Here is a 25,207-nt window from a genome sequence, read left to right as displayed (position 1 = left end):
AAAAGAAGCAAAAATGTCTATGGACATCACAGCCTGGTCAAGCCTGATGATTATGAAGACCTCATTTTATCAGTTGAACCACAAATTAACCACGAAAAAGACATCACCTTTATCTCATGAATCAGAAGCATAAAAATCACCGTCTGATCAACCAAGATGATTATGAAGTCGTCATATAACAGATTTTCAATTTCAATCACAAACTAACCACTCAGAACACATCACCTTTCCTCCACCTTCTCTGCAAAAGCAGAACGGCCATCAATGATAGAGAACCGCTGATTAAGAACCAATATTCTCTATCCGCTTCACGCTCAGAAAGGGATGCGCTATCTCTTCATCGTGGGCAGCGAGACCAAACGCTTTCAAAACACATTCCTCAGTCACACATTATAGAAATGATCCCTGAAAGTATAGTCTTAACATCACAATGGTAATCTTGTGGCTCCCATTAAAGTTGCAAGTGCTTTCATTTACGATTACTTTGACCACAGGATAAAAAGAGACACCTTATCTCTTGAGTAATTTTTTTTTTTTATATAAACAGCGCCCCATGAATGAATTACTTTTGAACCCAATGTTATTAGGCAACTGCAAACTAAAAACTGAAGGCATGCTATAATGAACCCAAAAGGTTTTGGATATGAGCGAGTGTAACAGGTCCCAATTAAGGGGGTCCCCGCAACAGGTAAAATGTCTGTTTCAAACAGAAAAATGTGAAACAGGAGACATTAGTTGTGTTCGTTCATCAGGCTGTTTTCTTCTTTGTCATAAATAGGAACATTTAAATAATTTAATTTGAAAATGTCCCAATTAATCAGCCTATTTCTTAGGTTAAACAAACACACATACAGCAAACAAACACATTAACTTGAGATCTGTCGACTGTCACTTTTAACATTTGCGCTAGAATTCTCATCTCAGATACTCAGTCCTAAATCCTACAAATTAACCAATTGACTTGAAATCACCAATCATTTGAAATGATTACTTTAACCTTAGTACACATTCGTTTTAACATTACAAACCTTTATTAGAGCCCTTAAATAAACATACAAGTAACCCGGAGCCGAAATAAAACAAAATAAATATACACTGGTACGAGCCGCCATTTTTCGCCATCAACGTTCGTGTAATAACGTAAGCTACAATGACAGCAAAGTAACGGCAGCCAGCTAACCTTCTACTTTTCTATTCGGCCAAACAGGCCATACAATGAACCATTTGGCTTGAACTTTCGTGATCTATAAGTCACATTTATATTATTTAACATTTTGTTCGTTTAAACACACTTATTGACACTACTAACCTGTTTCAAACAGAAAAAAGTGAAAGAGGAGACATTCGTTGTGTTCGTTCAATGCAACACACTATATCCCACTAGCACTCAATAAACCCCAGTGCCCCCTACTGGGAAAATAAGGAATTACACTGCATTTTAGAAGTGATATACAAATAAATCTGGCTCATCTCCATAAGATTGTTAACAATAATACACCAAATGTGACCAAACAATTGTGAGCGTCACACACTTGCAAAAAAGGCCCCTGACAAGGTTTTGGATATGAGCGAGCGGGTCTTTCTCTTTTATTCTGGCAATTATCTCATGAATCAGAAGCATAAAAATACATGTACATCACCGTCTGATCAACCAAGATGATTATGAAGTCGTCATATAACAGATTTTCAATTTCAATCACAAACTAACCACTCAGAACACATCCCCCTTCCTCCACATTCGCTGCAGAAGCGGAACGGTCATCAATGATAGAGAACTGCTGATTAAAAACCAATATTCTCTATCCGCTTCACGCTCAGAAAGGGATGCACTCTCTCGTCATCGTGGGCAGCGAGACCAAACACTTTCAAAACGCATTCCTCAGTCACGGCTTTGTATAATTTTATTATATCTGTACATTTACACTTCACATCATTTCCTTCTCAGTCATACTACAGTTTGAAATACCCTCTTACAAATAAATACAAACAAATAAATACGATCAAAACAAACCCAAGCACATCTCAAATCCCAAAAAAATACATATATACATTTTCAGGACACAAAATATATAAATAATCCATTCCTGGTACAAAAAAACCCCTTCAAGTCCACTCTTAATAAATAACTATGAAGGAACCCATGAAACCACACACACATTTTGTAATACCATGACTTCTAAAATCGATACAATAAAATCATACAGTAAGAAAAGAAGCACTTTGTAAAGGACAGGATGCGTCCTTAAATAACCAACTCCAACACCAGTCCATTTAACCGACACAAAAACCTGGCACCACGTCAAACTGCTCAGTCCACTCCAACACATCTTAAGGCAGCCGTTCCCCACAAAGCCCAAGCTCTTCCAGCCCCCCACCGACGGCTGTCTCTCTGTATGTAGTCCCTCACCCGGGCCAAAGCCATTTTCCATGTTCCAAATGGTGAGAGGGCTGTCCGTCCCAGTGACACCAGATTCCTCGATGTCCACAGCGCTTCCCAACAGGCGTTTATCGCCAGCCACAGGGCCCTTCCTTCCTGGCTGCCCAGCTTCTCTCTCTTTCCACCATAGAGGATCCAGGTGCAGTCCAGACAGCCCCCTCTTGCCCATTGCTGCAACAGAGGGAGGGCCCGTCTCCAGAAGGCCGCAGCGAAGCTGCAGTCCCACATGACATGTCTTATTGTCTCATCCTGTCGACAGCCGTCTCGGGGGCATTTTGCTGTTCTGGCCAGCCTTCTTGAGTGGAGAACTGCTCTCACTGCCAACACTTTGTGTGCTATCAGCCACGCCAGGTCTTTGTGACGGTGGAACAGGTCTGGGTGGGTCACCGCCTTCCAAATCTTCTCCGCTTGGCCTAACGCCAGCCCACGCACTGGACACATGGAGTCCCTGTCCTGCACAAAGGAGAACAACTGTTTGTATGAGGTTAGGGTACCCACCCCCTCCCCCTCCGCCCCATTTTTCTCTAAAAACACCTGCAGCGGTCTATAAAACCCAGGCATAAAAAAGGCTACCGGTACTGTTAAAGGAACCTGTAAAATTCCCAGCCGCCTGAGATACCCCCCAATAAAAAAACGAACAAAAAAGGACGCTTTACACTGAGACGATACACATGTAACGCAACGAAACACATTAAAATCCGGTACACATCCGGCACACCTTTGCCCCCCTTCCCCGGCTCTCTCTTTACCCACACCCTCAGCAGACGCTCCCATCCACATCCCCAAAAGAAATGAAACACTGCCCATTCCAGCCGGGACAACACAGCACAAGACGGGACAAAGACAACACCGACAAACAAAAACAAAGGTAGAATAACAGATTTAAGAATTAAAACTTTCCCTTCGTAAGTGAGGCTCCGTAATTGCCAAAAAGCTAATTTTCTCTCAACCTTCACTAACACCCCCTCCCAGTTCTCCTCACCCAGACCCTCAGAATTAAAAACTACCCCTAAAATCTTTATGCTCCTTGTGCAAACTGCCAAACGTGAGGATCGCCTTTCCATGTCAGTCCATGGTCCAAACATCTTTAAAACTGTTTTCTCCTTATTTAGTTTGACTCCGGAAGCCCCCCCAAAATCATTGTTTTTTTCTAAAACTCTGGTGACCGAATAAGCATTTGTACATAAAATTGTGACATCATCCATGTATAAAACACATTTAGCCTCCCTCCCCTCACTCCTGGGGATTTTCATCCCTGTTATCCCCGGTTCCCTTCTCAAGACCTGCGCCAGCGGTTCGATACAACATACGAACAGGAGCGGGGATAACAGACACCCTTGGCGGACGCCGCAGTTCACTGGCACTGCATTAGTTTGGAACCCGTTAACCAAAATCTTGCTCTTCGCCCCCGTGTACAAAAGCCCCACCCGGGCTATAAACCTTTTCGGAAACCCCATTTTTTGCAGTACATGAAACATGTACTGGTGCGAGACCCGATCGTACGCTTTCTCAAAGTCTAAATTTAAAACGGCTAACTTCATTTGTCTATCCCTCGCAAGACAGATGGCGTCTCTCACCAATACCAGGCTGTCCGTGATTCTCCTCCCTGGCACAGCACAGACTTGATCCGGGTGGATGATGTCCTCTAAAACCACCCTCATCTTTAGAGTTAAAATCTTGCTGTACAGTTTATAATCAAAGTTTAAAAGTGTTATCCGTCGCCAGTTCTTTAAGTCTGTTTTTTCCCCTTTTTTAAAAAGCAGCGTAACCACTCCCATTCTAAAACTTTCCGGCAAAATCTCTCTGTTGTCAAATTCTTTAAAAATGACTCTCAGGTCCGGACCTATAAAATTCCAAAATTTTAAATAAAATTCTAGGGGGAGCCCATCCAACCCTGGGGATTGACCTTTTTTAAAAGTCAACAAGCTCTCGGTTAAATCTTGCAAGTTAAAATCCATATCCAACCCTGATTCCTCTTTAGTTTTCCTCTCTATTGCACTTAACTTTTTTTCCACCTTCTTTTCCCCAAATAGTTTGCTATAGAAGTCCTCCACTACCCTCATCTGCCCCACGGTAGTTCTAATGAGGCCCCCCTGCTCGTCCTTCAACCCTCTCATTAATGCCCCTTGCGATAAAACCTTCTTAAAGAAGAATCGAGAACATGTTTCTCCCTCATCTATCTCCCTTTCCCGACTTCTAAAAATTACTTCTTTGCTTCGAATAGTAGCTAGACTCCTCATCTCCGTTTTTACCTCATCCACCTCCACACTAAAATCATACCCTGCATTCACCAAATAAGAATATCGGTTTAAGCGTCTCTGTAATCCCACCCACACTCTTCCTTCCTTTGCCCTCCTTTCCCTCCCCACTCTCATAAAAAATTATTTTATTCGGTTTTTGATGTCCTCCCACCACTCCGCCCGGGAACTAAACAGGTCCTATAGGGTCCTCCACTCCTCAAACTGCTTCCGGAAAGCCATCACTACTGCCTGATCTTCCAACAAACGGCAGTTCAGCTTCCAAACCCCAGTGCCTACAGCCACCTCTGACTCCACAGCCAGAGTGCACAGCAGCAGGGAATGGTCAGAAAAAAATACAGGGCTCAGATCTGCCGTCTGCGCGACAAAACCCCTCGCGAAGAGGAAATCAATCCTGGACGCTCGGGACCCCTCATCACTATGCCAGGTAAAACCCTCACTTCCTGGGTGAAGAGCCTTAAAAACATCTACTAAATTAAAATCTTTCACCATTCTTTGCAAATAGCCGGAGGTCTTATCCATTCTAAAATCATCGCCCACCCCATGCCGATCTGACCTATTTAAAATGCAATTAAAATCACCAGCAACCAACAATGGCGCTCTGCCCAGCAAATGAGGAGGTAGGTCTTGCAGGAAGTCCCACCTCTTCTGTCTCTGGGGGGAACAATAAACATTCAACAAATTCATATGGACACCACAAAATCTTAAGGAAACTAAAATTGCCCTACCACATTTGACAATAGTGCTCCCCACCACCTTCACCCATTTGTTCTTTATTAACACCACCACCCCATCCGCCCTGCTCTCGTCAGAGCCGCTCCACAGAGACGGCCCCTGTGCCCACTTCCCTTCCCATTGCCTGTATGACTTCTGGTAAGGTAAGCCACACTCCTGTAGGCATATAATGTCTGCCTGCACTCCTTCCAGGAATGACAGAACAGCCTGTGCCCTCATTACTGTCCTCATACTGCGCACATTCAACGTAGCAACAGGGAGTGGCAAAAACTGAATTCATTTTAAAGTATAAAATGATGAAACCTCCCAAGAAACAAATCAGACATGAAAACAAAATGGCTGCCATCCGCCTCATTTCAAAACCATGTCCTCACCCCCACCTGAATCATCCAACACCGTTTCACTCACATATGGAGACTCATTCGGTGACGTTGCTTTAAAAACAGGTGACTCTCTAGATTCATCACTGTCGGTCAATGAACCCAACCATTCCCATTGTTTCCGTCTCTCTATTTTCCACTTTTTCCCCCCAAATGAGTTTACCTCATTTTCCTCCTCAGCCCCCCTCTTTAAAGACATACCTTCTGTCTCCATCTCTCTCTCCTGCACCTCTTCTGACTCTGATTGTACGGTTATCATGGACGCCGTCTCAGAGTCAGACTCCCCGAAATGTTTTTCCGCTCCTTTCCTTTCTACCACTCCTACCCCATCTGATCCAGATAGGCTGTGAGACCCACCTCTTTCCCCTTCCTGCTCCTGCCCGGCCTTTTGACCTGTTGTTGCCTCCACTATCTCTGTCTCTACCCTCTCGCCCACACCCCTACACTTTTCTCTACCCCTCCCTCAACCCTTCTCATCTTACCTTCCTTTTTATCCTCTCCCTCCTGTGGCTCCTCTGCATTCTCCCCCATCCCATTTCTCATCTCACCTACCTCTATCCCCTCGCCCTTAATTGGCTCATCTGGCTGTGTCTTCTCCCCCTCACCTGTTTCCCCTCCTCTCTCTATCTGAGCCTCAACTTCCCTTTCCTCCTGCTCCCTACTGCCCTCTCCTGGCTCCTGGGAACTTCCCTCCTGTTCCCTGTTTGCCCTGTTGTCTCCTCTAAAATGGCAGGGTCAGGGCAGTCCCGAAACAGGTGTGTAGTAGCTCCACACAGATTTTCTCCCTGTTGGGCACTGCCCTGACAAATGGCCCACCTCTCTGCATTTAGAGCAAAAAATCTCCTTGCACCCTTCCACTAGATGCCCATAAGCACCACACCTCCTACATAACTTGGGTTGGCCCTGATAAAAGAGCAACCCTCTATTTTCTCCCATCACAATCATTGAGGGCAGATGTCTCAGCCCCCCATAACCTGCTTGGTCAACACCCAGCTTTACAGGCACCCTCCAACTTCCTATCCAGATGCCGTCCAAATCTAGAACTTTCTCGGGCGGGGCCCGCACCATGCAGTGTCTCCCCAGCCACGTCGTCAAATCCCATTCATTCACCATCTCGTTAAACATTTTAATCACAAGAACCTTCACAGAATCATCTGTAAGCCGTTCAACTGAAAACATCTCAAAACGATCTTTTACAAAATCAAACTTTTCCCAAAATGCTCTGAGTAGAGCCTGGGTTTTAAAACTTAAATCAAAGCCTTTCCCTTGCGGTAAGGCGTTTGTTTGGCGACACTTGATAAAACCGTTGCCTAATGGGAGGAGAGTCACCGACATCAATATCATGTTCGACCAATGTTGTACGTGACGGGATGTCAGAAAAGAGGGACAAGTGCAAATTAATTAATTGAACCAGGTCAGCACGTTCAGAAACAGACAAATGTGCAAACTGAGATTCAAGGTTACATAAGAACTCAGAGTTAAGTCTATCCTGAAAAACACAGTCAGCCGGCATAATTACATCCTCTGCAGCATCCCCTACTACTCCTTGTGAAAAAGGATATCGGAAAGGTATAACAGATGCAGTAGTAGACAAAGGAGGGACCTAGTTTATATTTTTGGCGACAGCGACAGTAACCAGCACTGCATCATCCTCTGCCTTCGGTGCCACAGCCAATGAAGAATCGGCTTTCTGATCAGAGATAAACTCCTGAGAAGAAACCGACAGGGGACTGATTACCTTACCAGATCGGCTCTTTAAGGCTTTGTCTACAGGTGAAACGGCGTCCACTGGATCTACCAGAAAGGTCTCACTTAGATCAATCAATAAACAGGGATACTCCTTTTTTAAATGGTCAACAGGGGCCTTAATGCTGTTACGGCTCATAGCCCGAGTAATGGCACAAGCCGAAAACACCTCTGGGTACCTCCGCGCAGTCACAGCCACCTCCGTAGACATGCATGGGACAGAGACAACCTCTAGAGGGCGCTGTACATCTTTCCACACAGCTCCACCAGCCAAATCATTTCCTAAAAGGAAAGTAACTCCCGCTACTGGCAGGGAGGGGCGCACACCCACTACAACCTTGCCATTGACCAAATCAGAAGATAGATTAGTTTCATGTAATGGAACATTCACATGGGTCAATTCAATGCCCTGTATTAACACACTGCGTCCAATTTCAGTTTTTGATGAAAGGGGCAAAATACCCTCCAAAAGAATTGATTGAGTTGCCCCTGTATCCCTCAGCCTGCTTCACTGTGTTACCATCAAGAGATACAAAACCTTTAGTGAGAAATGGAGCAAACTCTATACATGGAGTAACCTTTATAGAGGGAACAGGATCCTGAATTTTCAAATGAGTCACCTTAGGAGTATCAATACAATTACGTGAGCATGGCACAGGGGCTGCTAAAGCAGCAACCCTAAATTGAGCGGACTTATTTTTTCCTTTAAGAACCGGACAATCACTAATCCAATGGCCTTTTTGTTTACAATAGGCACAAGCCCCATTAAGCTTTTTCCCAGTTAATTTACGATCAATCTTTTTCTCACCTGCATTTGCATCATTACCAATACCAGAAGGATCTTCTGATTGAGACTGACAAGGATCAACGTTATTAAAAGCATGGCTACGAAAACGGTGGTCTCCAAACCCACTTTTATGCGTCAGCACAAATTCATCAGCAAGCACAGCTGCATCCGCTGCCGTCTGCACTTTGTGCTCATTAACATAAGTAGCAACGCGGTCGGGACAGTAAATCACGTAATTGTTCAAATGTAGTAACAGTGGATGCTTTAATCCAGCGGTCAAAAAAACTCAATGACTCCCTAGCGAATTCAACGTGCGTTTGCCCTGCCCCTTTCTTACAATTCCTAAATTTTTGGCGATAAGCCTCAGGAACTAACTCATAGGATTTTAGAACAGCGGATTTGACGATGTTATAGTTAGAGCACTGTTCAGATGTTAGTGCTGAATACGCTTCCTGAGCCTTCCCAGTAAAAATACACTGAAGCATCAGTGTTCTTGGTACATCCGGCCACCCCAAAGTATCAGCTACACGCTCAAATAGAATAAAGAAAGTATTGTCGTGAGCCACGGACCCCTTGCCGAGCTCAGACCTCACGTTCCCACGAGCAGTACCTCACAATGAGGTGTCTCGGGGACGAACTCAAGTACTCCGAACGTCCTGGAGCCCTGGTAAGTTCTACTGAACTTCCAGCCCAGTCTCGAAGTGAAGGGTGTGATGCAAATCTGGTAATCGATGTCCTGTATTCAATGTATTCCTCTAAAGACTCTTTATCACATATGATTATAGTAAGATATACTTTATTATAATCAATCAAAAGAATAGAGTTATACAGATTACAGTGTACATATCATCTTTTGCAGTTTGCTAATCACATGCAAGTTACATATACCCCTCTTAGCTCTTTCTAAATTACCTTTCCACCACGATGTTTAAAAATCAAGGTACACCCCTCCAATATCCATCCTCCTCTTTGGCCTTTACCTTATCTTATGGCTCCCCCTTCACGGAGATAAAAGCTACTGAACTTCCATTAATACAATGGGTACAAACACCCCTAAAGTCTACTACTTATTTATATCGTATATAGTATCTTTCTAAAAAATAAAAGACATAAAAATAAAAGGAAACTTATAATGTATTACTTCTATGTATTACTTTTCCTACTTCTACAAGTAATATAGATTATAATTACCACTCATGCCCTAAATATAGCCATCTCGTTTTCTGCGGGATTTGATCCCTCCTCCTTGCTGTTGATGAGCTCTTTGAACAGCTGCATTGGTTTGGGAATCTGGGGCAGGATCAGGACCCAGACTTTCGAAAGACGTGACTTTGCACTTCGTACTTCTCCTGCCTGTTGTCTGGGATGTGCACTGGTATTTCTTCGAACACGTCGGGGGTTTTGCAGTGCAGCCGCAGCATATGCCTCTCCTCACTGACACTGAGGTTAGGGGGGGAGGCTTCAGGTTCTTGCGTGGGTCCAGCAGGAAGGTGTTCTGTAGCGTGGAGGAACCCCGCGTCCCGTCTGTTGGCCTCCAGGTGCAGTTCACGGCTCCAAGCATGTTGTAAAAGCCCTTTAAGTCTTTCACCAGCTTTTCTGTATTATGAGGGATGCGCGTGAACACCTCTTCGACATCAGTCCTGCTGTCACAACTCTTGGGCTGAGTCCGCACCGCGTACGTGACTCCTCTCTCCATATCCATATCCTGGAGTGGCGCGCAGAGGGAGCGCGCCACTCCAGCTTGACTACAGCTGTCTTGTGTTGCTCTCTTCACCAGCTCGTAGATATCTTCTGAAGCCAAATTCTAAGATCCTGCTCTAAGGTCTAAAAGCTTATTCCTTATATATCTTTTTTGCATACAAGTGTACCTTTTTTGATAAGAAATGCCCCCATTATGTCAAGCGGGAAGACATTTATCTCTTATATAACCTGTTTTTTAATGATCATATTAATTATTTCTGTTTTTTCAATTGTCATTTTCTCATACCTCAAAAGAACTGTCCCCAATATTTTATTTCATGGGCCCCTCTGGTTTGGGAATTTCCCCCATCTTAATATATGAGTGGAAAAACACTAGCCCTTATGTTGTTTTTAATGAACCTATTCATCACTGGTGTCTGTGTCAGTTTCATAATCTCTCCTTGACTTCCTCCAAACTTTGATTTCATGCAAGCCAGACGTTAAAGCCTGCCACCATCCCAACACCCTCTTCAGGTGCCCCTTTTTGTGGCGCCTTAAGGGGTCTACAAAGGTCATCCAGCTAATAGCGGAGTGTAATTCATCATTCAACTCCTCTATAGTCGATAAATTATTTGTGTTATCCTCAGAGAGGCCCGTGAAGCCTCTTAATTTTCTTTCGGTATTGACGTCCATGCCATTTTCCTTATCTCTTTTACATTTTTCAATCTCCTCCTGCTCTTTGATTTCCCAATTATTTTCATTGTCTTTCTCATCCTGTTTTTTTAACCAGGCCTCGTGCTCCTCCCCTGTAGGAGCCAGCCCACACGTGTCAACCAAGTATGTTATCACATCTATCGTCTCCTTGAATGCAAAACTCCCTGGGTCCCCAATTTTCCGTTCTGCGTGTTCAGCCCCTTCCATGGTCATGCTAGAACACATTCTACGCATGGCCTCAGTCAGGCCTTTAGCCTTGCTCTCTAAAACCCTGAATCTAAGTCCTCTGACTTCAGACTCCTCAGTATCCATATACGGTTGTACATTTATTTTATACCATATACTTTTCCTCTTACGGGAGCTTTTACTCCTACCCCATTGGCGTGTGCGAGGGGTTAACAATGCATTCCTGCTTAACCCATCTTCTGTCAATCTCTCATCAGGAGGGCCTAGGGCCGGGTCCTCGACAGTATCAACGTCTTTTTCATTGAACCTAGGAAGTAATCTTAAATTTTTTACAATATCAAACGCTGGCGCACCACAGCTACTACTAGAGGGAAACAAAGATCCACCCCAAGTGGCATTCAAGTCACCAGGACTCACCCCCTCTTTGAGCAAATCAATTTGGGCCACACAACATTCCTGGTCGGCATTTGCTTTCCTTTCCTCAAAATCCAGTCTTCTCTGCTCTAAAGCAATTTTGTCCTGTTCCAATGCGAGTTGCTGGAAAACCAAATGCCCATCCGCATCTACACTACCTGAACTAGGTTTGGGACCAATCAAAGAAGCCATCAAAGGACCTTCCACGGCTTCTGGGGCCTCTAATAACCCCCTATTAACAATCAATTCCACCAATAAATTCTTTATTTCCGGCTTTCTAAGTTTTTGCCCCCACGTCAGAATGGCCCAACTGCTCCGCCAATTCAATCAAGCAATCCTTACGAAGTGCATCTAACCTAGACCAGCTGGGTTGTTCCAAAAATGCAGCAACCACCAGAGAAAGAGTCTTTTTAATTTCGGATTTCTCTTTAGATATAATGAGGTAAATAGAAACGGATTAACTAAATTAGTGGAGATTATACCAAAATGGCAATGAACAAACAAATTACAAAGTTATAGTCGCATAAATCCCTCACTTTACTCTCCGCTATTGCACCCAACCGAAAAAAAACCAACCAAGACAACGATTTGCAACCAAACAGTGTGCAAAAAAAACCTGAAGGAGCTTTCCCCACAGATCTACCTGATCAACCCTAGTCTTCTGGGAGTCCCTACGGCTCGAGGCGGCTTTAAACGCTGAAACCGTACGCACAATGAATAACCAATTGACAAGTTACCACCGTAACGTCGGAGCGTGCCCCCACCGTCACGAACAACCCGAAAATAACAAACTAAAATAAAAAAATTGACAGGCCTCCCGGCCGTGCCGCTCAACCTATCAGGGGAATATAGCTTTAAGCACCAGTAATTATTACACAAGTATTATCAGAACAAATCAATACTGTAATTGCACACTAGTATGGTAACTCACCGGTCGTCGGAAGGATGGAGCAGCGGGGAACAGAAATACTAGCTCCAACTCACGAAACTGGAACTAGAATAATTATTCTTCATTCCCACGATCAAAAATAAATTTAAACAAGCATGAACTAGTCTATATAAACCAATGCGTGTCTATTGGCATCTGTTCAAAGTGTTACGGTAGCTTAGACCACTGGAAAATAGGCTACGCCAATCCAGAAAACACAAACAAATCCAGATAGCAAATGCAGATAATACAAACAAACGGACACGAAACGAGTCCTACCAAAAGGAATCAGATGAGTACTTACTCATGCCAAAGAACAAAGCTACCTGAAAGTAACGACGCCGCGGCGACCAAATATAAACAGATGCCAAAACCGCCTTATTCCGGAATAAGGCATTCAAACTCGCAATGCAAGTAAAAATAAAGGGATCAAAAAGGATCCGGGACGAGCCCCCATTATGTTACGATCGCTCGTAAATCGTAACACGAAGGACACACACCAGTTTAAGGAAGAACAAAATAATAGAATTTAATAAGACAAAAGATAACAAAATATACCAAAATTAGTAATGAGGTGTGTAAAGCTATGTGTCATGTATTTAATGTAGGTACATAAATTGAATGTGACTGGATACATATAAATGTTAGCCAGTCAAACAAAAAGGCTTGTCAGCATGGGAGGAAGCAAGCCCCAACTGCAGGAATGGCAGATGTCTTAAGCCAAAGCCTCCGGCCACAGGTGCACCTCGTTAAGCTGATGACCCTCTTGTTCCTCAGCCAGCCACTTGAAAGACAAAAAAAGAAAAACCAGAAACGGATACGAGCGGGCCGTCACAATTTCAACAAACGACCGTCCTTCGCACGAAGATTGAAACGCACGCAACAGTGCCTCCGGGCGCCGACCCGTGCTGCCGACATCCTCAAGGCCCTGGAAACAAAAGCACAAGACAAAAAAAACCAACAACTCCACAAAAAAGAAGCGGCTTGCCCCGAAGGGCCTTACCTTCCACGACCAACCGCTCCCCTCCTGCACCGCCGATAAAGAAAAAATATATACAAAGAACTTCTGTTAATTAAACACACACAAAAATAGCTTTCCGAACTTTTAACAATACAATTCCGAAGACGAAACTTTCCATAGAAATGATCCCTGAAAGTATAATCGTAACGTCAAAATGGTAATCTAGTGGTTCCCATTAAAGTTGCAAGTGCTTTCATTTACGATTATTTTGATCACAGGATATAAAGAGACACCTCATCGCCACAGTAATTTTTTTTCCTAAACGGCGCCCCATGAATGAATTATTTTTAACGCAATGTTATTCGGCAACTGCAAACTAAAAAAATTAAGGCATGCTATAATGAACCCAAAAGGTTTAGGAAACGAGCGAGATGGCCTTTCTTTCATTCTGGCAATTAGCTCAGGAATCAGAAGCATAAAAACATATCTTCTTCACCACCTGATCAACCAAGACGGTTCCGAAGTTGTCATTTCACAAAAGATTTTTAATTGCAATCATAAACTAACCACTCAGAACACATCCACCTTCTTCCACGTTCTCTGCAGAAAAAAATGTTATTCGGCAACTGCAAACTAAAAAATTAAGGCATGCTATAATGAACCCAAAAGGTTTAGGAAACGAGCGAGATGGCCTTTCTCTTTCATTCTGGCTGTTGGAGCCATTATTCCTAGAAGGAAACCTTTATGTTTTGTGTGTTAATTACCTTTGGCTGTGGAAAGGAAAAGAGCTTGATTAGTGTCATTTGATATGTTGTCTTTCAGTTGTTGAAGCCTAGCCCATAGTATATGGTAGTTTTCTCATGTTATGCCACCCACTGGTCAGGTATGGCTACTGCACTTAGAGGTGTGCACCCCTTGGGTCAAGGGTTAAAAGTAAGATGGCTGCCATCAGTCAGTGTGACACATATGAACAGTGAATGAAAGCATGGATGCAGGCCTCTCGGCAAGATAAGGTTTTCAAGTGTTATACAAAGGCTACCGGAGCATAAATCAAGCATTATATTTTATTATATTTGACATAATTTAGAAGGCAGTTTAAAAGATTAGTTTAGTTTTGTGTATCAACTCATCTACCATCCATAACCCGGTGCTGACCACGCCTGAAGCAACAAATGGTGAGTCAAACAAACACATTGAAGCCCTGCCAAAACCTGCTTGTTGTAAATAAATGAAGATGAAAATTGAACTTAAAGTTGAAAGCAAACACTGGCAATGTCACAAACAATGGCACAAACAAATTGAAAACCTTGCTGATGTGAGCAATTGGATGTTTTGGTGTGTGAAGCATTTAATGGATTGGAAGTCATGAACTTTTGGAAAACTTTGGAAAATGCTGAAATACAATGGAACAAATGTTTGATGAATTGGAATCTGTGACTATTGCCTTGTGATGATGGAAGGAATGCTTTGGCCCTGAAATGTTTGACTTCAAAAGGATGATGACAAACTGTGTTTGAATTTGAATCAAAGCTTAAAGGGACAGTACTGTGCACACATTTAAAGAAGCATAATCAAGTGAAACACAAACAGGAAAATGTCAACTACCGAGAAAAAAAGGGTTTCAAAACCCACCCTTAAAGCCATGGAAGAAAAATGTTAAACTTTAATTGGAGACAGGAAATCAAAACTTTCCAATTTCACAAAAACAAAGAATATGATGACACCACTGATGTTGAGTTACTCCAATGTGAAAGCCATAAGGAAGCATAAGGAACAACTTGATGATATTGTGGTGAGATTCCTTGATGCACACAAGTTAGTGCAAGGATTAATGTCTCTGGATGAGGCATCCGTTGATGATTTGAATTGGTTCAAGCCTAAGCTGGCTACCATGCATGACTTCCAAGGTGAGGTACGCCAATGGCTCAGCCTTGCTCCTATTGAGGCCCAGCTTCAAGCAGATAAGGAGCAAAGAGAGGATGAAAGTCAAAACACCATCGCAAGAGAATCCCAAGGTACTGGGAGAACATCAAGATCCTCACAAAAGCAACGTGAACCTGAAGCTGAGTGTGCTGCCTTGTTGGCACGCCAAGCCGCATTGGAGGAAAAGCTGGCTTTGGATAAACAGGAGGCTGAACTGAAAGCCAAGAAAGAACGTCTTGCTTTGAAAACTGACATTGCAGCCGCAGATGCTAGGGTAAAGGTACTGGAAACAGAAATGACCACCACTCCTCTGATGGAGGTCTCACCTTCACCTCAAATAAAGGAAGACACATCCCAGAACGTTCAGCCAGAGGGAGTTGAAGAGGATGGACAAGACAAGCTCTGTTTTGCTGGCAATGTTTCTGCTGCAAAGCCAGACCAGTATCCGCCCTTCAAACCCTTGGAGAAAAAGTACAGCCTTAACCAACCTACTCACATTGACAACAGCGCTGATAATGATGATGAGGAGGAAGAGGATGATGATGAGGAAGAGAATGATGATGATGAGGAGGAGGAGGAAGAGGAAGACATTTTTGATATCGTACAGGAGGATGACATAGAAAGCGGTGGCCTGGAAGATTTACAGGCACCATCATATGTGCAATATGACATGAAAGAGCTGACGACTACACAGCATAAAGGCATGCGCAGCACACGCTTCAACAATGGAACCGGTCTTAACAACAAGGGATTGAAGGGCAGTGGGCGCGCCACGCCACAATCACGGACACGACTACAGCGGTCCCAACCAAAACAGTCACAACCTCAACTTCCTCGATCACAACCACAACATAACAATAATGTGGATTTGTCTACTGTCATGCAAAGGCAAAATCATGTCACAGAAATGCTCATGAAAGAACAAAGGCTTGCACTCCTCCCATCCAAGCTTTTCCGGTGATGCGCTCCATTACCTGAGCTTCATTCGGTCATTTGAACACACCATAGAGAGCAAAACCGATGATTGCCGTGATCGTTTGTTCTACTTGGAACAGTTCACCACTGGACAGCCACAGGACCTTGTACGCAGTTGTCTGCATATGGAGCCCCAAAAAGGCTACAAGGAAGCCAAAAGGCTGTTGAAGGAGAACTTTGGAAATTACTTCCTGGTTGCGACCTCGTATCTGGAGAAGGCCCTTAATTGGACCGCCATTAAGGCTGAAGATAAGAAGGCACTCCTATCATATGCAATCTTTCTGAGAGGGTGTTACAATACCATGCAAGAGATTGACAACATGGAGGAGATGAACAGTCTTGGAAACATGAGGACCATAATCTCCAAGTTACCGTTCAAGCTACAGGAGAAATGGAGGTCTGCTGCCTATGACCACATGGAACGTAACAAGAGAAGGGCCAAATTCCCTCACCTGGTGGCGTTCATTGAAAGGAATGCCAAATTGATGTCGGATCCTGTATTTGGTGACATCCAGGAGTCTGCACCAAAAAGGGATATCAAAGCAATGTCCAAACCCATGACTGCTAAATTTAGCTCCAGTTTCACCCGCCAGAAAAGCAGCTTTGCTACCTTAGCAGCAGTGCAGGAAGTTCAACCCAGTACATCTGGCAAAGAAACGCCTGTAACAAAAACAAACCAGGCCCTCTGCGTTTGCTGTTCAGAAAGCCATGATATTTCTGCATGTCAACAGATGAGCAAGAAGTCTCACAAGGAGAAAGTGGAACTGCTCAAATCCAGGGGTGTCTGCTTTGGCTGTCTCGTTCAAGGCCATATCAGCAAGGATTGCAAAAGGCGCTTGACTTGTGGGGTCTGCCAGCGATCGCACCCTACTATCTTGCATATCCAAAGGACTGAGTCAAGGGTTGAGAAAACCGGTGCAAGGTGTGAGAAGACTGAAGGAAAAGGAGAAACAAAGGGTGAAAGGACCTCACTCAGCAGCGCTCTGGTTTCCCTGGACAAGAAGCAAATCGGGGCTGGTGGCAAACATTGCACCCTCTCTATAGTGCCAGTGCAGGTTAAACTTCATAACTCAAATAGAACCATTCAGACTTACGCTTTTCTCGATCCGGGCAGTTCGGCTACCTTCTGCACGGAGTCACTGAAGAAGCAACTGAACGCCACTGGCAAGCGAACAGCCATAGTGTTGAAAACATTAGGACAAGAAAGACCAGTAACAACACATGTACTTACTGGCCTGGAAGTGTGCAGTCTGGAAGATAGCGACTTTGTACGACTGCCTGAAGTGTACACTCAAGCAGAGATTCCCGTTTCCAAAGAGCACATACCCACACAAAGGGACATAGAGAAGTGGCCATATTTGAAGGAGATCCAACTGTCAGAGATAGATGCAGATGTAGGACTCCTAATTGGAAACAGTGCACCCAAGCTCATGGAGCCATGGAAGGTTCTTAACAGCCAAGGTAATGGACCATACGCTGTCAAGACCATGTTAGGATGGGTGGTGAATGGCCTACTTCACGATGACTGTATATGTGGGGACTCGGAATCGGCATCATGCCTGCTTGCAAATCGCATATCCGTGGCAACTTTAGACAACTTACTGCTTCAACAGTACAACCATGACTTCCCAGAGAAGAATTACGAAGAGAAGACGAGGACAAACGATTCATCAACATGATGGACAGCTCTGCTGAGCTTAAAGATGGACGCTACTATCTGCCACTTCCATTCAAGATGGACGATTGTAAGATGCCGGATGACAGGCAAATGGCAGAACAGCGTGCCAAATCATTGAAAAGGAAATTAAACAAAAATCCAAAATTCCGTGAAGAGTACGTTGCATTTCTCAATTCCATGATTGAAAAGGAATATGCAGAGCCAGTCCCCCAGGAGGAACGTGGACCCAGCCATGGAAAGGTGTGGTACATACCCCACCACGGGGTCTACCACCCTAGGAAAGGGAAGTTACGTGTAGTATTTGACTGCTCCGCATGCTTCCAAGGTGTTTCTTTGAACAGCCAACTTATCCAGGGTCCAAATCTGACCAGCTCTTTGATTGGCGTTCTTCTCCGCTTTCGGCTGGAGCCAGTAGCTTTCACGGCCGTCATTGAGAGTATGTTCCACAGAGTCAAGGTCAGCCCATCAGACGTGGACTACCTGCGTTTTGTTTGGTGGCCACAAGGGGATGTCACCCAAGAGCTTAAGGAGTACAGGATGACGGTACATCTTTTTGGAGCCACATCATCTTCAAGCTGTGCGAGTTATGCTCTGAAGCAGATGGCGAAAGACAATCAAGCCAACTTCTCAGCTGAGACTCTTGACACCATACAAAACAACTTTTACGTTGATGACTGTTTAAAGTCAGTTCCTACAGAGAAACATGCCATCGCTCTATGTAAGAATGTCAAGGAAGCCTGTGCCAAAGGAGGATTCAACCTCACACAGTGGATGAGCAACAGCAAAGCTGTGCTGGCCTCCATCCCAAGAGAGGACCGAGACAAGGCGGCAAAGGACCTGGACCTGGACACCGAAACCCTACCTGTGGAAAGAGCCTTAGGGGTTCAATGGAATGCGGACAGTGACACTTTCCGGTTCAGTGTGTCCCTGAAGGAGCAACCGTGCACCAGAAGAGGCATACTGTCCACTGTAGCATCAGTATACGATCCACTGGGATTCTTAGCCCCTTTCGTGTTTACTGCTAAGCATATCTTGCAGGAGTGCTGCAAGAACAATTATGGATGGGATGATGATTTGCCACCACACATCGTGCAATCCTGGAAAGAGTGGCTGATGGGACTCAAGCAGATTGCAGAACTGAGCATAGACCGGTGCATAAAGCCTAAAAACTTTGGAGCAATCGCCTCAGCCCAACTGCACCACTTTTGCGACGCGTCGGAAAAGGGGTATGGAACAGCAAGTTACTTACGACTAACTAACGACAGAAACGAGGTCCACACTGCCTTCATTATGGGGAAGGCCCGTGTGGCCCCAGTAAAACAGATGACCATCCCTAGGATGGAACTAACTGCCTCAGCACTGGCAGTGAAGATGGAGAGGATTCTGACCACAGAGCTTCAGATACCACTCAAAGGTTCTGTTTTTTGGACAGACAGCATGTCTGTTCTGGGATACATCCAAAGTGACAGCCAAAGATACAAAACCTTTGTGGCAAACCGAGTGAGTAGAATCAGAGAAGCGTCACAGGTCATGCAGTGGAGACATGTTGGAACCAAGCTCAACCCTGCAGACCATGCTTCGCGAGGGTTAGCTGCTGCTGACTTCCTTGGCTGCAGTTGGTTCATTGGCCCAGCCTTTTTAACGACACCAGAGAGGAATTGGCCTAAACCACAAGTTGACACCTCTCACTTGCAACAGATGACCCTGAAGTGAGAAAAACCAAAGTCACTGTAAACGCAGTGCTAAGCAAGGACTCTGATGCTACAAATACCCTCCTGCACTACTACTCCAACTGGAATGACCTCCAGAGGGCAGTAGCTTGGTTTCTCAAACTGAAAGCTCTCCTCATTCAGATAAAGAACAAGAGGAATGAAGTCAAGAGGTCTGTGAGCTCTCCAAGATTGGTTGAAAGCCAAATGGTGAAGTTTAAAGACACCATGAAGGTTGGAACTCTGACCACAGATGACCTGAAGGATGCCGAAACTGCCATCATAAGCCTCTGTCAGGCTCGAGGATTTCCAGAGGAAATGGCTGCCCTGAAAAAGGGAGACTTGAATGTCAAGAGAAACAGTCCCGTATACGCCTTGGATCCTCAGATGGACAAAGGAATCATGCGAGGCAGACTGAGCAGGCTAGCAATGCCACTGGAAGCGGTTCATCCAGCCATCCTTCCAAAGCAACACCACATTTCTCAGCTTCTGATGAGACACATCCATCACAAAACGGGTCATGGAGGACGCAATCACATGCTGTCATGCCTCAGGCAAAGATTCTGGATAGCAGCAGCCAACTCCCTGGCAAGGAGAACGATTTCTGCATGCACCACCTGCAGGCGTCTTCAAGCGAACGTCGGACAGCAAAAGATGGCAGACCTGCCGAAGGACCGCATCACACCAGATATTCCGCCCTTTACCCACGTAGGAGTCGATTATTTTGTCCAATCACAGTGAAAAGAGGGCGTATTGAAGTCAAGCGCTATGGTGTCATCTTTACTTGCCTTGTCAGCAGAGCGATTCATCTGGAGGTTGCCCATTCATTAGATACAGATTCTTGTATCAACACCCTTAGACATTTTGTAGCAAGAAGAGGACAGATAAAGGAAATGAGATCAGACAATGGTACCAATTTCGTCGCCTCAGAGCGGGAATTGAGAGAAGCCATGAAGGCTTGGAACACACAGAAGATGGAAAAGGCTCTTCTCCAAGATGGCATTAAGTGGACCTTTAACCCCCCTGCTGCCCCTCACCATGGAGGTGTGTGGGAGCGGTTAATTCGACTTGTGAAGAAGACCCTCTTGTCTGTAACTACACAACAAACTCTGGATGATGAAGGATTACATACCATCATGTGTGAAGCAGAATCCATCCTCAATGGACGCCCCTTGACCGCCGTTTCTGGTGACCCTAATGACTTGGAGGCTTTAACCCCTAACCATCTCCTCCTCATGAAGAACCAGCCCAGCTTGCCACCAGGGCTGTTTAACAAGGACGACTCATATATCAAACGGCGTTGGAGACAAGTACAATACATTGCTGATATTTTTTGGAAGAGATGGATCAAAGAGTACCTACCTCTGCTCCAAGAGCGATCAAAGTGGAGCCGTCAGAGAAGAAACTTTGTCAAGGGAGATATCGTGCTTGTCGAAGAACCTACAGCGCCACGTGGATCATGGCTGATGGCCAGAGTCATAGAGACCAACCCAGACTCTAAGGGTCTAGTCCGCAGCGTTCGTCTGCAAACCAAGATGAGTGAAATGGAGCGACCAATAAGCAAGCAATGCTTACTGGTAGAGGCCTCGGAGTAACAGACCAGATGGCCTGCACACTTACACTGCTCGCATATTGTAGTCTGCTTACACATAGTCATGCATTACATACACACTAAACTTACCATGCACCACACTCTTAAGTAAGACGTTTGAGTTGTTGGTTATTGCTTAGTATGCATTTGGTTTTGTGAGTTCTGCTGTTGGTTTTCAGCAGTTTTTTGAGTTATTACGTTTAGTGGAAAAGGTATTGCTTGTAGGCTCCATGTTGACTTTTAGTTTTAAGTATTGTTGCCTTACGCCAGTACCAATACGGGGCCGGTGTGTTGGAGCCATTATTCTTAGAAGGAAACCTTTATGTTTTGTGTGTTACTTACCTTTGGCTGTGGAAAGGAAAAGAGCTTGATTAGTGTCATTTGATATGTTGTCTTTCAGTTGTTGAAGCCTAGCCCATAGTATATGGTAGTTTTCTCATGTTATGCCACCCACTGGTCAGGTATGGCTACTGCACTTAGAGGTGTGCACCCCCTGGGTCAAGGGTTAAAAGTAAGATGGCTGCCACCAGTCAGTGTGACACATATGAACAGTGAATGAAAGCATGGAAGCAGGCCTCTCGGCAAGATAAGGTTTTCAAGTGTTATACAAAGGCTACCGGAGCATAAATCAAGCATTATATTTTATTATATTTGACATCATTTAGAAGGCAGTTTAAAAGATTAGTTTAGTTTTGTGTATCAACTCATCTACCATCCATAACCCGGTGCTGACCACGCCTGAAGCAACAAATGGTGAGTCAAACAAACACATTGAAGCCCTGCCAAAACCTGCTTGTTGTAAATAAATGAAGATGAAAATTGAACTTAAAGTTGAAAGCAAACACTGGCAATTATCTCAGGAATCAGAAGCATAAAAACATATCTTCTTCACCACCTGATCAACCAAGACGGTTCCGAAGTTGTCATTTCACAAAAGAGTTTTAATTGCAATCATAAACTAACCACTCAGAACGCATCCACCTTCTTCCACATTCTCTGCAGAAGCGGAACGGTCATCAATGATACAGAACCGCTGATTAAAAACCAATATTCTCTATCCGCTTTAAGCTCAGAAAAGGATGCACTATCTCGTCATCGTGGGCCGCGAGACCAAACACTTTCAAAACGCATTCCTCAGTCACACACTATAGAAATGATCCCTGAAAATATAGTCTTAACGTCACAGTGGTCATCTTGGGGTTCCCATTAAAGTTGCAAGTGCTTTCATTTACGATTGTTTTGATCACAGGATAAAAAGAGACACCTCATCGCCACAGTAATTTTTTTTCCTAAACGGCGCCCCATGAATGAATTATTTTTCACGCAATGTTATTCGGCAACTGCAAACTAAAAAATTAAGGCATGCTATAATGAACCCAAAAGGTTTTGGAAATGAGCCAGATGGCCTTTCTCTTTCATTCTAGCAATTATCTCAGTAATCAGAAGCATAAAAACATATCTTCTTCACCACCTGATCAACCAAGACGGTTCCGAAGTTGTTATTTCACAAAAGATGTTTAATTGCAATCATAAACTAACCACTCAGAACACATCCACCTTCCTCCACATTCTCTGCAGAAGCGGAACGGTCATCAATAATAAAGAACTGCTGATTAAAAACCAATATTCTCTATCCGCGTCACGCTCAGAAAGGGATGCATTATCTCGTCATCGTGGGTAGCGAGACCAAACACTTTCAAAACGCATTCCTCAGTCACACACTATAGAAATGATCCCTGAAAGTATAGTCTTAACGTCACAGTGGTCATCTTGTGGTTCCCATTAATGTTCCAAGTGCTTTCATTTACGATTGTTTTGATCACAGGATAAAAAGAGACACCTTATCGCCACAGTAATTTTTTTTCCTAAACGGTGCCCCATGAATGAATTATTTTGAACGCAATGTTATTAGGCAACTGCAAACTAAAAAATTAAGGCATGCTATAATGAACCCAAAAGGTTTAGGAAACGAGCCAGATGGCCTTTCTCTTTCATTCTGGCAATTATCTCAGGAATCAGAAGCATAAAAACATATCTTCTTCACCACCTGATCAACCAAGACGGTTCCGAAGTTGTTATTTCACAAAACATGTTTAATTGCAATCATAAACTAACCACTCAGAACACATCCACCTTCCTCCACATTCTCTGCAGAAGCGGAACGGTCATCAATGATAGAGAACTGCTGATTAAAAACCAATATTCTCTATCCGCGTCACGCTCAGAAAGGGATGCACTATCTCGTCATCGTGGGCAGCGAGACCAAACACTTTCAAAACGCATTCCTCAGTCACACACTATAGAAATGATCCCTGAAAGTATAGTCTTAACGTCACAGTGGTCATCTTGTGGTTCCCATTAAAGTTGCAAGTTCTTTCATTAACGATTATTTTGATCACAGGATATAAAGAGACACCTCATCGCCACAGTAATTTTTTTTCCTAAACGGTGCCCCATGAATTAATTATTTTGAACGCAATGTTATTAGGCAACTGCAAACTAAAAAATTAAGGCATGCTATAATGAACCCAAAAGGTTTAGGAAACGAGCGAGATGGCCTTTCTCTTTCATTCTGGCAATTATCTCAGGAATCAGAAGCATATGAACATATCTTCGTCATCACCTGATCAACCATGACGGTTCCGAAGTTGTCTTTTCACAATTTTTTTTTAATTGCAATCATAAACTAACCACTCAGAACACATCCACCTTCCTCCACATTCTCTGCAGAAGCGGAACGGTCATCAATGATAGAGAACTGCTGATTAAAAACCAATATTCTCTATTCGCGTCTCGCTCAGAAAGGGATGCATTATCTCGTCATCGTGGGTAGCGAGACCAAACACTTTCAAAACGCATTCCTCAGTCACACACTATAGAAATGATCCCTGAAAGTATAGTCTTAACGTCACAGTGGTCATCTTGTGGTTCCCATTAATGTTCCAAGTGCTTTCATTTACGATTGTTTTGATCACAGGATAAAAAGAGACACCTTATCGCCACAGTAATTTTTTTTCCTAAACGGTGCCCCATGAATGAATTATTTTGAACGCAATGTTATTAGGCAACTGCAAACTAAAAAATTAAGGCATGCTATAATGAACCCAAAAGGTTTAGGAAACGAGCGAGATGGCCTTTCTCTTTCATTCTGGCAATTATCTCAGGAATCAGAAGCATAAAAACATATCTTCTTCACCACCTGATCAACCAAGACGGTTCCGAAGTTGTTATTTCACAAAACATGTTTAATTGCAATCATAAACTAACCACTCAGAACACATCCACCTTCCTCCACATTCTCTGCAGAAGCGGAACGGTCATCAATGATAGAGAACTGCTGATTAAAAACCAATATTCTCTATCCGCGTCACGCTCAGAAAGGGATGCACTATCTCGTCATCGTGGGCAGCGAGACCAAACACTTTCAAAACGCATTCCTCAGTCACACACTATAGAAATGATCCCTGAAAGTATAGTCTTAACGTCACAGTGGTCATCTTGTGGTTCCCATTAAAGTTGCAAGTTCTTTCATTTACGATTATTTTGATCACAGGATATAAAGAGACACCTCATCGCCACAGTAATTTTTTTTCCTAAACGGTGCCCCATGAATGAATTATTTTGAACGCAATGTTATTAGGCAACTGCAAACTAAAAAATTAAGGCATGCTATAATGAACCCAAAAGGTTTAGGAAACGAGCGAGATGGCCTTTCTCTTTCATTCTGGCAATTATCTCAGGAATCAGAAGCATATGAACATATCTTCGTCATCACCTGATCAACCATGACGGTTCCGAAGTTGTCTTTTCACAATTTTTTTTTAATTGCAATCATAAACTAACCACTCAGAACACATCCACCTTCCTCCACATTCTCTGCAGAAGCGGAACGGTCATCAATGATAGAGAACTGCTGATTAAAAACCAATATTCTCTATCCGCTTCACGCTCAGAAAGGGATGCACTATCTCGTCATCGTGGGTAGCGAGACCAAACACTTTCAAAACGTATTCCTCAGTCACACACTATAGAAATGATCCCTGAAAGTATAGTCTTAACGTCACAGTGGTCATCTTGTGGTTCCCATTAAAGTTGCAAGTGCTTT

The 25,207-nt window shown here is 43.8% G+C and overlaps 8 non-coding genes across 8 annotated transcripts; all 8 read right to left on the bottom strand.

Moving 5' to 3' along the window:
- Positions 1 to 206: 206 nt before the first annotated feature.
- Positions 207 to 421, bottom strand: LOC133115532 (small nucleolar RNA U3). Its single transcript, XR_009705711.1, has one exon. It is a non-coding gene; the product is annotated as a small nucleolar RNA U3 (small nucleolar RNA).
- A 1,285-nt stretch (positions 422 to 1,706) lies between these two features.
- LOC133115601 (small nucleolar RNA U3) lies at positions 1,707 to 1,913 on the bottom strand. Its single transcript, XR_009705778.1, has one exon. It is a non-coding gene; the product is annotated as a small nucleolar RNA U3 (small nucleolar RNA).
- A 20,150-nt stretch (positions 1,914 to 22,063) lies between these two features.
- LOC133115559 (small nucleolar RNA U3) lies at positions 22,064 to 22,278 on the bottom strand. Its single transcript, XR_009705737.1, has one exon. It is a non-coding gene; the product is annotated as a small nucleolar RNA U3 (small nucleolar RNA).
- Positions 22,279 to 22,639: 361 nt separating this feature from the next.
- LOC133115644 (small nucleolar RNA U3) lies at positions 22,640 to 22,854 on the bottom strand. Its single transcript, XR_009705817.1, has one exon. It is a non-coding gene; the product is annotated as a small nucleolar RNA U3 (small nucleolar RNA).
- Positions 22,855 to 23,215: 361 nt separating this feature from the next.
- On the bottom strand, positions 23,216 to 23,430 carry LOC133115469 (small nucleolar RNA U3). The gene has a single exon (XR_009705651.1). It is a non-coding gene; the product is annotated as a small nucleolar RNA U3 (small nucleolar RNA).
- Positions 23,431 to 23,791: 361 nt separating this feature from the next.
- Positions 23,792 to 24,006, bottom strand: LOC133115488 (small nucleolar RNA U3). The gene has a single exon (XR_009705669.1). It is a non-coding gene; the product is annotated as a small nucleolar RNA U3 (small nucleolar RNA).
- Positions 24,007 to 24,367: 361 nt separating this feature from the next.
- On the bottom strand, positions 24,368 to 24,582 carry LOC133115468 (small nucleolar RNA U3). Its single transcript, XR_009705649.1, has one exon. It is a non-coding gene; the product is annotated as a small nucleolar RNA U3 (small nucleolar RNA).
- Positions 24,583 to 24,943: 361 nt separating this feature from the next.
- LOC133115634 (small nucleolar RNA U3) lies at positions 24,944 to 25,158 on the bottom strand. Its single transcript, XR_009705807.1, has one exon. It is a non-coding gene; the product is annotated as a small nucleolar RNA U3 (small nucleolar RNA).
- Between the last annotated feature and the right edge of the window lie 49 nt (positions 25,159 to 25,207).

Source organism: Conger conger, chromosome 16 (genome assembly GCF_963514075.1).
Source record: "Conger conger chromosome 16, fConCon1.1, whole genome shotgun sequence".
NCBI lineage: Eukaryota > Metazoa > Chordata > Actinopteri > Anguilliformes > Congridae > Conger > Conger conger.
The sequence above is the reverse complement of the archived record's forward strand: the minus strand, read 5'-3'. Positions and strand labels throughout refer to the sequence as shown.